The following is a 13262-nucleotide window of genomic DNA, read 5'->3' as shown; positions in this document are numbered from 1 at the left end:
CCAAAAACCAGACACACCAGCAACCCAAGAACTGTGTAGTCAAAATCTCAGGGAATGAGAGTTGGTGAAACCTGCTCTGACTGCTCACTTCTCACTCTTGGTTTGTCTTTTTTTTTTTATAACTTTTGTTACCTGTCACCTTTCTCCATTTTTTCCTCCTTTATAAAATTGTCACATTGCCCCCCCCGTCTCTTTCTTTTTCCCAGCGCTGGCAGTACTGTTGACTCACTGCTATTTTCCTTTGCGTGTCAATGTGTTTAAAACATTTTTCTGTCACTCTCTGCGGCTTTTCCATGAATTTCCTCAATATTTTCTACTTGATTTAACTTCCTGTCAGCCATGAACTCCTCTGTACTCTAGAGTCAGATTTGAGGCCATCTGTCTGACAGCTACATCCTGGCCCTAACTGGGTCATGCCACTGGACAATGATCCCAGCAAAACAGCAAGAAAACAAGTGTTGCAATGGCCCAGTCATAGTTCAGACCTCAACCTTGTAAATCCTTAAGAGAGCCGTAGAAGCGCCTTGAGGCGACTTTTGTTGTGATTTGGCGCTATATAAATAAAATTGAAGAAACTAATAAACTTACAAAGAAACTGCATTGTTCCGAGAGGCATTGACTCATGGGCTGCACTGCTACTGTACTAACAAAATGCAATATGTCACGTGTTGTTCGTGTAGAACCTGGTGAGAGCAAGATGATTTTTAATTATACCCAAAAGATTTTTCATGTGACTGTATATATATTTGCATATATATTTAAATATGTTGGATTTAGCAGTAGCAACATTAGTTGAAAAAGCTGGGGGAAGGTTAATAAAGGTCTGGAAAGACGTTAACGAACAAAATAAGTTTTTAGGAGTCTGTCAGAGCTAAAGATAGTGAAGGGTTCATCAGTCAGCGAAGAACTAGGGGCAATAGTTCAAGAATTTAAAAACCTTTTTCAACATAAAATAAGCTTATTTCATCATCTTACATACAGATTACAATTAAAATGTTCAGAGGATACAGAAATATCTCTGTGCGCGAGGGACAAGGCTGAAACCCCAATTTTCAATGGCTGTGATCTTTAGACCTTCAAATCTCACCATATTTAACTAGAAAATAGAGTTGCAGTGTAAAGATTAGTGCCTGGGCTCAGAAACACCTCTAAAACCCACTGACAGTGATAACTAATCGCTGCATACACGTACAGTTGTAGTCAGAAGTATGTCTCCACTCATCATGGGTGTGAATGTCATGGTAATGTTTGTTTAAACATGCTTTAGCACCTCGATCAGATGCTTTTGATCCCCATCGACAAGCTTCTGGCATAATTCTCACTGGATATTTGAACACTCTTCTAGGTAGAGTTTATTTCAATTTCCTGGCTTTTTTTGTCTTCTGATAAAGAAGGTGAAATGCTTCTGTTCACTTGGGCATCTACAAACTTCAGTTTAAAGGTGTCGACTGTGGAGAAGGAGCTTCTTCTATTCTCTGAGGACAGTGACACTGGTGCTCCAGTTTTCACTTCACGGTGAACCTGAGCTTTGGTTGGTTGCAGGGTTGTCTTAAAAATCTTAACCCATCTCCTTCAGTCTCAAGCTAACAGTTTGGGTTTTCTTCTAGGCCTCGGCAAAGGGCTGACACATCAGAATAACTCGTATGTAGGTACAATCGTTTGAACCGATGATCTTGGAATCTGCTTCTTTGGAAATGACTCCACACAGGCCTTCCCAACTTTTGTAAATCTAAAGAAGTTCTTCTTAGATCTTCACTGAGTTTGAAGAACCATCAGCACCACTTTTTAAAAGATTTGATGTGTATACATGAAGTTTTGTGTAGTTCAGAAAATCCCCCCAAAATTTCCAATTCTTGTGTTTTAAAGTCCTTAAAGATGTTTGCTGTACAATCATTACACGCTGAAAAAAAAAGGTTCAAAGAAAATTACCATGACGTTCAAACCAACGATGACTGGAAAGTTCTGAGCACAACTGTATGAAAGCTAAAACTACAATGCAAAGAAAGACACAAGACTGCCTTCAATGCATCCTTTCACACAGACTGAGGTAAAACGGGAAAACTGTGGACTTTTTTTTTTTGCACATCTCATAAAACCAGATTTTGTATTGACAGTAGAACACAGAAAACATGAAATGGTTAAACACACATTCTACAATTTTAAGAGAAACACCAGCTCGTATCTGAATGGGACGGCAGCGACACATCCCACAAAAGTTGGGACAGGAGCAACAAAAGGCTGGAAAAGTAAGAGGCACTAAAAAGTTACAGCCGGAGGAGCATTGTGCAACTAATTGGCTGCCGTTGTGTCAAACTGTCTTCAGGCAGCTTGCTGTGATCGACGAGGGATTCAATGCTTTCCGCATGACATTTGGGCTCATTTTACAGAAGATGTTTTAACATGACACAGTGGGAAGATCAATTAAACACGTGCAAATAATAAACTTTTTAAAAAGATTTCCTTTCCCTGTAGGAAAAGGAAAGATGCTTTTGTCAGGGCACATTTAGGATTAAACCTTTAATTATTATCTTATATAGTTATTATTATATAGAGAGCCATCTGTTTCTCGTATAATTGATATGTGTCTCACTCTTTTTAACTCTATCCTAATTTAACCATGAAGAAAAATGTTTTTTAAAGCTTTCTTTGCTTTTCGAGCCAACCAGGAAACACTTTACAGTGTTTGTAGCTTTTTTGAGGACTATCTGTATTTATTTTTCCACCACGCCATCCTTGGTGACACACTATCCTCCTTTTCCTCCCTTAATCTCTTGTTCCCTCCTCCATCTCAGTACCTCTTTTCTCTCTCTCCCTTGCTGAAACTCCACACCCACATTGCAGCCCTTTGCTGTACTGCCCCTGTCTGCTCGCTTCTTTTTAAGCTGATGAAATTGCCCCACCTTCCCCGCTCCCTCACCCTTCTCTGTCTTTTGCTGACTGAGTCTGTTTTTCCTGCAACTCCAGGCTTTAACTTGTTCATTCATAACCTTTCCTTCTCGCTCTCTCTCCCATCCTCCTCCTCATATATCATTCCATCTCTCCCGCCAGTCTGCTAGCTGACTCACTTACAGTCAAGTCGGGAGGAAGGAAAATGAGCAGAGAGCTTTTGCAAGGGCAAGTGGGAAGTCTCTCACAGATGAATGGGTTTGAGTGAAGGCCCAGCCAGCGGGTATGAAGAAGTGACAGCTGAGAATAAAAGTCTCCTCACAGATATGTTTATACTGCAAAGGTCGTGGAGGTGATTTTTATTTTATTTCCTCCGTTTGCTCGAGTCTCTTTAACATGAAACTGCTTTTAGGGAAGTGAAAGAGGGAGCAGAGACATCATCCCTATTGATTTACTTGAGTGCAACTTCATACAAGCTGCAAATTTTCCAACATCCTCCACTTGCAACTGCCTCTGGAATATTACTGCACTGGAATTTAGCTGTGGACTAAAAATCACTAATGAACTATAAAGAGAATAATAATTATGATCCAGCTTTTGGGCTTCTTGTAAAGTTGTTGCATTTTGGCTTATTGGCCCAAGAGTTTTATTCACCGCTTCTCAACATCTGTTTAAAAAAATGTTACCAAACCCAGATTTGCTAAGGTAGCACCGTCATCTCTGCTCCATGTTCTTGTTCAGCCTGTAGCCCAGTTTTAGTCTCCACTCCTGGCATCCAACCAAGCCCAGATTTCACTTTGACCTTGCAGCCTTTCTTCAGCCATCCAGCCTCTCCTGGGAATAATGGCTGGGGTTTTCACCTAACTAGCATCATCAATCATTATTCCCATCCTGTCTGCTGCTGTAGCGGCTTTTGTCTGAATGCTTGGCAGATCCTCGGACACCAGCGGCAGATGGGCACGCTGGCACCCTCATGTTGATGAGGAGCACAAAGAGAAACTACAGCAGCTCAGAAACTACTCAGCTACATCAATGTTTCTGGAAGGGTCAGTGATTCTGCCAAATGTAGAGTACTGTGAAAAAGTCTTGAGCTGCCCCTCATTTCTTTAAATTTTGCGAGGAAAATGGGAAATACGTGCAGCAATTTTATTGAAACATGCAAATGTACATGTAAATACAGTATATGAGGCAAAAACAGAATTGGTCCAATTTTAATGAGCTTGAAAATTAATACTTGGTGTGACCACTTGATCCTCCAACACAGCGTGAATTCTGTTAGCAAAACTTTCTCATAATTATTTAAAGGGATTTCAGTTCTCCGGGCTTCTTGAAGGACATTCAAAGCTCTTCTTTGTTCCGTTGTCTGTCAGGACGATCCCAAACAGCTTCGATGATGTTGAGGTCTGGGCCCTGGGGAGATCAATCCATGACTGACAGTGATCCATTGTGTGCTTTACTGTGCATGTATCTGCACTGGCAGTGTGTTTGGGATCAGCTGAAAAATGAAGCCAGTGAGAACTCTTGCTGATGACACTGGTGCACAAACATGAGACATGCAGCTCCAAACCAAGACAGAGCTTCCACCATGTTTTACAGTTGGTGCTAGACACTCACTGTTATAGCTTTTTATAACAAATTGAACCAAAACTCTCATATTTTGGATTAACAACTCCATAATATGTGTTCCTGCTGATTTTCAGTCCAGGTCTTGTGTCATTAGTGTACCTTAGGTCTTCCTCTTTTCCCACTGCCTGGGAGCTCCATATTCACCATACTTTGTCCAGTATATCCAGTATCCCTCCTCTGCACATGTCCAAACCATCTCAGCCTCTGTGACGTTGTCTCAAAAAACACTCAGCCTGAGCTGTCCCGTCTCATTTCTAATCCCGTCCATCCAGGTCATTATCAATGAATTTTAGCATTTTGATTGGAAAATGTGAACATCAAACAAAACTGGGTATGTCATCTGGACCGAGCATTTTCCAGTCTTCATCTTCTATATAGCTGCCCGCACTTCCTCCTTACTAATCCTCTGTGCTTCTTGACTCACTCACTGTCCTCCATCCCTCCTCCTCGTCCTCTCATCCTCATTTTCTTTATTCATCAGCTTGTCAGAGTACTCCTTCTATCTTCTATACACACTCTCTTCACTCTTTAGAACATTTCGGTCTCTGCCTTTAATCCCTCTCACCTGTTGCACATCCTTTCCAGCCTTATCTCTTTGTCTAGCGTCAACCTCACATATCCCACTTTGCCCATCTCTCTGTCTCTCTCTTTGATTCACAAAGGGGGAGATGCACTGCAGCATTGGTTTCTCTGGGACTGCTACTTCAAAAACACATGTAAGAGAATTACAAAATAAGTATGTAGTAGTAGAAGTAGTAATGATAATCTTAAAACAGCATGAGGGAAAACATTTAGGCAGCCTGAAGGCAACACATGTTTGAGTTCAGCTAGGGTTGTGAAACTGTGTGAAATTAAGAGGGACGTTAGGTGTCACCTTTTTATAACGAGCTTGTTGACTTGTGGTTGTACTTTGTATTAGAGGGTCCTCGAGATAAAGAAATGTTAGAAATGTTGTAATGTTCTGTCTGCTTTACACGGAGTCAAGCAGGAGTCCCTGCACGATCAACCATGGCACTTCTATAGAATAATTTCATTTATATGGATTATAGCATAAATGTGAGTTTTTAAATGTGAGCTGGGTGGGAAAGAATTATCTTTCCATGGAAAGATAATTCTTTCTTTTTTCAGTGCCAACCCCAGCCTACCCCTTTGTCCCATAATCCTGTGTTCTTTTGCAGGATTAATACACGTTTTTGTTTGTTTAACCTGACTCCTCTGTGTTTGCATTTTGGATCCTCCTTTTGAACGCCTTGCAGCCCTAAAGGGTTTTAGAGAATGAATGGGGATGGAGGAGGTTTTAAAATAGTGCCACTTTATTCAGTGCTTTAAAAGCAAATAAAAGAACATTCAGTTCTAGATTCCTTGATTTTTGGATGAGCTGGAGGGGGAACAGAGAAGACTGAAACACAGATTCATGCTAGCAGGATGCAGCAGATAAAAGGACGTAAAATAAAAGACCTGCTTTATCACGTGCGGCAGATTATCATCAACTATCATCACCAAGTTATCTTGGCCCCGACAACAAGCACATCCACACAGCCCCTGAATTACCCAACAATGAAGCCTCGAATCAGGACCTCTTCCCCCAAACTCAAATAAGAAATGGCAGATATTCCTGACACATTTTTATTCACCAGCGTTATGTAACATTCATCTCAGCTGTGCCTGCGATTACTCTATAATGAACTGAAGTCCAGTGAAATTCTTAATAGTGCAATGAATTAAAAGAGCTTATGAAAGTTGAGCTCAGTGGAGCGTAGAGATTACAAACACAAAACCTCATATGGACATTATTTCACCCTGTAGTCTATTAGCCTCTGAAACGGTGCAGGGAGAACAAGTGCTGGAGAGCCATAGGATATTTCCTCTATTATTATTATGCCTGGCACTGCCCAGGTGAATACAAGAACAGTAAAAAGAGCTGCTGGACCCTTTAATCCTGACCGTGTGGAAGGAGAAAGGGGAGGACAGAGGGGTACAATAAAGGAATGGCCTGAATCCACAAGGAGTGAGGTGAGGAGAGTGATGGGAGGGAACAGAGGAGGAGGAGGGAGGCAGGCAGAAAAAGAAGGGTGATGTCACCTCTAACAGGCAGCCAATGAGAGTCAGGGAGGGAGAGTGAGAGAGAGAGAGGCCGAAGGAGGGTGTGTTTTTCTATCACTGCAGCATCAGCAGAGGAAAGGGGCACGATCATTTTCATAGAGAAGAGAAAGAAAAGACACAAGTAGATCAGGAAAAGAGGGCGAAAAGGACGGGCCGACAGAGCCAAGGAGCATCACTCTGCAGGTAAGAGCATCTTTTTGTGACGAGGTGGGCAGTTTGTCATCACATGGAGAGAGAGCAGGAGTGTGCTGGTGAGTGGATTAATTAGGCTGCTAGGTGGAGGTGGCTTGTTTCAGAATCGCACCTTTGGCTCGTCTCATGCTGGCGGTGAAAAGACGACCGTCTGGTTCGTGTAAATCACTTTATTCTTACCTTTCTTATTTAAATGTCTTCACATTGGGAGGACATCGTATTTCCACCAGACTTGTTGATGTTTGGGGGAAAAAATCAAATTACATTTTTTAAACACATTTAACTGAAAGAATTAGACAAATGTAAAAAATTTCACCAGACGTGTGTATTGCAGTGTTTTAGGGGAAATATACTGTAACACTGAATCACTTTTAATTGTTAAAGGAAAGTCAGGTGCCAGGAGTAACCTGTTGGTGTGGAATACTTTTAGAGGAAATCTCTTCTCTTTTGTGGCTGGATTTATCGCTTGCTGACTGAAGAGCAAGAACGCTGCATGCAACAGGCTCTCCTCTCATTAAATTGAACACAGAACAGTGCCGATTGCCATTGAACCTTTACTGGTCGGCGTTACATTTCCTTTACCTTTTTAGCTAGTGTTCCTTAAAGCTGGCGTTTGTCTTAAATAAAAACTATGAAATATTGATTAATGGATATTTTTAAGTGCACTGAACCATGTTTTACATTTATAATACTCTGTCAAGTGCAAAATAAAGCTGCCGTCTGCTGCAACTGTCTACTGCATCACATTTGTAAAATTCTTGCTTCTCTTTCTGCCTTTTTAATTTAATATGAATATTCATCTCCTCCATGCATTCCCCTCCCCCAGCTGATATCTGAGTGGCTTAATGTTAAGTACAGCCTATGATTGCCATGTCCTCATCAGATTTTCACTCGGGTGTATGGAAAACGACAAAGCGGAGCAGACCCCAGCAGTTTTTCTAGTTCACCAGTCTTATTTCCTACACACCTGCAGTGAGTGTGTTGTGGCAGGTCGGTGTCAGGCTGGGTAATTTAAACCTGCTGAAATAAGATAAGAAAAGGAAAAGGAAGTGGGGTGGTGAAAGAAAAGCAAAGAAATTCAGAAATCAACAGGAGACAGACTGAGAGAGAGATATTTAGACTGAAGGAGACATCAGAGTGAAAATAAGGGTGGGGCAGCGCACGCAGCAGACAGTGGAGGTGTGCCGACGGATGGAGGCGCTCACCTGGCTGTATGCCATACAGATGCCTGCTGTCAGCCTCTGCGACCTGTGAACCAATAGTTTCTGAGCCCAATGAAAACAGATGGTTGCACCAGTTGTGTTAATGCTACAGATCATATACAGTATATCAATATGTATTAAATGGATTTGCCAGAGACAGCTGCTGATGGTCGTGAGATTTTCCCCACTTGACGGTTCTTCACTGCCTTGTCTCATGTTTTGTAAGTAACGCATGCATATCATGCACAGAGATGTGACTGGATTTTTAATAAAGCAGTGATTAAAAATCTGCGGGTATCACAAGTGTTTGTGTGCTAGTACTGCCGTGAACCGACACGCTCCCCCTTCCTCGATGCCTCAGTAGCCTGGAGCTTGTCCCAGATGAACCCAGTCGAGGGACTGGAGGGGAAGGAAGGCTCTCTGTCTCACAATGACTGTAACCATCTGTACAACATCCATAAACGCACTGCACTGCACACATCCACACAATAGATCACGATACAGCTGCTGCTGAAGGGGCACGTTGGAGTGAATGAGAGTGTGTGTGTGTGTGTGGATCCTCACTGTGGCAGCGATGCTCCAGAGACCCACTGCTGGTCATATTATCATACTATTAAATGCAGCGGATTTTGTGTGGCAGCGAATCTCTAGACTGCGCTGGGAGCTGCTTGTGTAGCAGTGATATTGTTGTCAGAGTAGCCAGACTTGGACTCCGTCATTACCCTTGCTACAGCATGGTGCAGAATGTAATCTCCCCTCTGACGCTGGCTGGTTAATTGAGCTGTTTCATCAAAGAGATGGATGGAAACGGGGATTTATGTGCGGAGAGAAGGACGGACGAATGGGGATGTGCAATAAAAATAAGCAAAGTAGGATGGTGTAAGCAACATTAAAAAAAAAAAAAGCTGAAGGGGAAGAAGAGGAACGTCCTTTTGAAAGGCAAATCACTTTGCGTCATTTAAAGCATGGTCACTCCTTTCAGGGAGCGGAGAGAAGAGCACCAACTAGGACGAACAAAAAAAGCAATGCCATAAGAAAAGGCACCAAAAGGAAGACTTGTTTATTTAAACATAAATGCTCTAAATATTATTGAAGAAGGTTATAAGTAGAGCCCTGCAGTGCTTTGTGACATATTCATGCTTTTGCTGTATACGGTTTTTAATGTCAGGGACTGGCCCATTTCCAAATGCCTTTAGTCCAGCAGTGGAAGTCGGGAGCTGTGTTGTGTAGGAGGAGAGGAGTGATTTGCTCTCAATATGCCAGCTAGGAGCAACTCCAGAGTAGAGCAGCACAGCTCTGGCCCTTCAGCCCCTCAGCCACCTGTTATTGCCTTGGGGCACATTTGTCAGTCATCCCGCTCACCAAACGCAGATATACGAACACACACAAGCAGAAACACATCTGTAAGGCACATCCTCAGCAACCCAAACAAACACTCTGCAAATACACGCTGCAGAGGTCCTGTTGCAGTGCGCCAAATTAAAGATTCTCTAATGTTGCCTACACAGTCTGATTACTTAAGCGTCTGCGACTGATCAAAGACCACACTCATCACTTTCTGGGGATTCAGCCATTAAAGCAGCAACGGGGTAAAATAAGGGTTATGAGGAAACGCTCGCTCCTAGACTGAGTGTCAACAATAACACTTTCAAGTCTGAGTTTCTTTTTATCCTCTTTTGAGAATAGCGGTTGTAAAGTTACAAACTCACAACTGCAGATTCAAAGGCTTGTGGTGAAAGGCTCCCTTGAGTTATCTTCTAGTGTGTGTGTCTTTTCGATGCTGTGTGTGTGTGCGCGTGCACTGTTCAGCATCAGGATCCTGTTCCTTCAGGATGCTGTCAAGATGGAGAGTGAGCCCCCCCTTCCCCTTCCACCAGCTGCAGCTCGGAGGCTGTTTGATTTAGACTGTGCAGATGGGAGTCGACCCACTGGGTGTCAAGTAGAGGATCGTGTCGACATGCTGTCAGGGTTTGGTGGGGAATACATTGTGGTGATTTAGGGAGCCAAGGGTCAGATAGATTGACAGGCCAGCAGGGGTAAATTATTATGGAAAAGTGAGGAGGAGGAAATGAAGCGAGCAAAGGGGAGAGGGAATTTTGCAAAGGTAAGGTGAGGCAGAGGGGGGGCGAAACCATAAAGATGTGAAGGACTGATTTAAAAGGCAGGAGGATGGGAGGAGATGGGATAAATATGAAAGTTGTACTGGAAAGTAGAGAAGAGGCGTTGTGATCTAAAATCACAGTTCCCGCTCTTCAAACCTTTAAACATGGCTAATCCCTCGGACGGCGTGACCGTCTGTAGAGTCGGGGGAATTCCCAATGGGACGGCTCCCATTCACCTCTCCTTTGGGCCGCCTGGGTGGGGAAAAATGACTTTTTCAAGAGAAAATTACATTTTCTTCACAATGCCCATTCTACCATCTACCATCGCAGTAGATCAGATGGGATTTACCATCTGAAGGAGTTACCCCCTCCCAAATATTCAAGTCCGTTGGTGATTATGGAGAACAGGAAGAGGCCGAGAGGAGCTGAAAAGGCTAGGCTCAAAAAAAGAAGGGAGTTGGAGGAAGCTGTCAAATGTGCTGAGTTAACCTGTTTACCACAGGATAGATCCCAGATGCAGCCTGTAAGCAGACAGCCTGCATAGACTATAAGGCTAGCACAATTGATATAAAACCAATTCATATAATAGAGGTGACTAGCCTAGTTTATTTCGTAGAGCCCAATAGGTACACGATGAATCACAGATGTCCTACCGTTATAAGAAGAACATAAATGGTTCCAGGATGATCTGTGACATTGAATTTCTGCTTTTAATTGAATGTTTTTGTAGCATCAGAGCAGCAGATAAGCCCATCAGACACTGTTGAACCTGATAAACTTGGAGAGGCCATGACAGAGCAACAGGTAGAGAATAGTCTTAACAGAGTTAAGTCATTTAAATTAAGTTATTCATGTCTAGTGTAAAATATAACACGCGGAGAATAGACGAGATAGACTCTATATCCTATCAAGACTGAATATATCAGCATGATGGTAGCTAGCCTAATTCATTTTAGCCTGTCAAGTCAAATAGTCTGAATTGTGCATCACAAATATTAATTATAAACTATTATGATATGTAATATATAATTGTAAAAAAAGAAGCAACCCCAGAATAAATTCCTCCACTGTGGAAAAAAGCCCCCACTTCATGTTGCTGCCTTTGAATGTCTTGTTTTTTCTCCTTCCTCCAGTCTTTCATGTCGTATCAGTATTCATACAATGATCAGACAAAACCGCATCAGGATCTTAATCAAAGTAATGGCTGAGGCTCCGATTAGCCTTCCCAGAAAAAGACTCAGACAAAGACTCATAAATCCATCCCTATTATACAATTGAACCTGTGACGGAGACCAAGGCCCAAATAGAGGCGTCATGTATGGAAACAAATTTAATTTGGCAGAGTGAATTACTTTATCACTTTAATATAGCTTTAGAAGTGATGGTATGGGCGAGGAGAAATGGCAGTATTCCCCTGGGTAACAAATATGATATTGGCAGTTAAAATTGCAAAACTGAAACCCAGGAGAGAAATTAATTACTGACAAACCAATAACCCAGCTGGAGGCCCAAGATGTTGTGGAAAGAAACTCTTTAAATAAGATAATTAAAAATAAAAAAAATCGTTATCGCTCTATCATTACGTTGCAAATCGTTCTAATCCTGTGACTTAAATTTTTTACTCGGTGTCTTGAAATGAAAAGATGTAAATCACACAGAATCATACTGAAAAGCTGCAAAGCAATAAAGCTGCACACTGAATATGAATTAGGGGAGATATGAAACTCTGTCTGTCCTCCCGGATGCTCTCCTCATCCTTTTTCTGTCTCTTGCAAAATTATCTCTTTGTCTCAGCAACATAGAGAATTCCCCTCAGCGTCACTCCTTGTGGACCGCAGTCAGCTCTATGAAAGAGGCTTTATTGTCCACCTCAGTAGCTATAATTAGACTAAATTGACCCTCTGTCCAGTGTATTTCCCCACTGCATGTATCTGTCTCTATGAAGTCTTCTGTTTAATGTCGAAGATGCTCCTCTGCCTAATTGTGTGCATCAGTCACAATTCACAGTGACCAGATGAAGGAATTAATTATTCATCAAATACCAGTGTTGGAATATTATTTTTTAATTTGTTAAAGACAATGTAAAGTATCTTTTGATGGATTATTCATTATTCACATTAAAATTTATGTGCTATAGCTTCTAGATAGCTGCGAAATTACGCTACATTAAACTATATGAAAATCACTGATGTTGTTTTATATATATGTGTATATACATATAAAATAACATCAGTGATTTTCATATAATTTAAAATAGAGAAAAAATAGAAAATAGAGATATTTTCTAAACAAAAAATAGAGATATTTTCTTATTTTCCTTCTGATTCAAGCTGAATACAATTAGAATTAAAAATTAGGCATCTTCTAATATTATGTTATTATGACATTAATGTAGCACAAGGCTCAGGTAGCGCATGAATAGCTGGTAGAAACATCTTCTAATTTTTGATTTCTTACTTTGAGTATATTTCAGAGCCTGTACTTTTTTACTTGAGTAAAGTTGAATCAGCACCTCAACTTTTACTGCAGTATTTTTTAACACTAGTATCTGTACTTCTGCTTAAGTACAGAATGTCTGCACTTTTGCCATCTCTGGGTTTTGTAGTCACAGTAGTGGAAGTGGCCGAGTGTTATAGCATCTCACAAACACCCTTCATTTGCATTTCATGAAGAGGTTTTGTAGGCGGGGAGGTATCTCAGCATCAGCATGTAGCTCTGGACTAACATACCTTCTGAAAAATGCATTTGTAGAGTGAGTTGTCTTTAAAAATGCATTTATAAAATGTACGTCCTCTGGAGGAAAGCATTGTCTTTTTTTTTGAAAGCACTGAATTTGATTTTTCCTGACTGATTTTTCTGATTTTCCTGGTTTTTCCTTTTTTGCTGGCTCCACGCTACCAAATTGAGCTCTCATCCGTCTCACGGTTGTGTTAATAAAAGCGAACACATTCGTGTGACGATACTGACAACATCTCCGACCACATTATGATACTTTGGGGACTTCACATATCATCGCCCCATTGTGGCTTTCATTACACTGGCTGTTTATTAAGAAGACACGGCCTCGTTGGTTTACTAATTTATTGATTTGTTGCTAAGAAGCTGGCTGCATTTTTAATGAAATTTGGGTTTGTGATATATCTCAGAACTG

General features: G+C 41.4%; 1 protein-coding gene across 3 annotated transcripts in view; it reads left to right on the top strand.

Annotated features, from left to right (window-relative positions):
- Positions 1 to 6657: 6657 nt before the first annotated feature.
- The window catches only part of l1cama (L1 cell adhesion molecule, paralog a), a 41753-nt gene continuing 35148 nt past the window's right edge, over positions 6658 to 13262 (top strand). For all 3 annotated transcript variants that reach the window (XM_005732616.2, XM_005732615.2, XM_005732613.2), the window contains exon 1: positions 6658 to 6798. The gene's annotated coding sequence lies outside the window, so the exon portion shown is untranslated. The remainder of the gene's footprint in view (positions 6799 to 13262) is intronic.

The sequence above is a fragment of the Pundamilia nyererei genome, unplaced genomic scaffold, assembly GCF_000239375.1.
Source record: "Pundamilia nyererei isolate P.nyererei 1_Seehausen unplaced genomic scaffold, PunNye1.0 scaffold00047, whole genome shotgun sequence".
Classification (NCBI taxonomy): Eukaryota; Metazoa; Chordata; class Actinopteri; order Cichliformes; family Cichlidae; genus Pundamilia; species Pundamilia nyererei.
The sequence above is the reverse complement of the archived record's forward strand: the minus strand, read 5'-3'. Positions and strand labels throughout refer to the sequence as shown.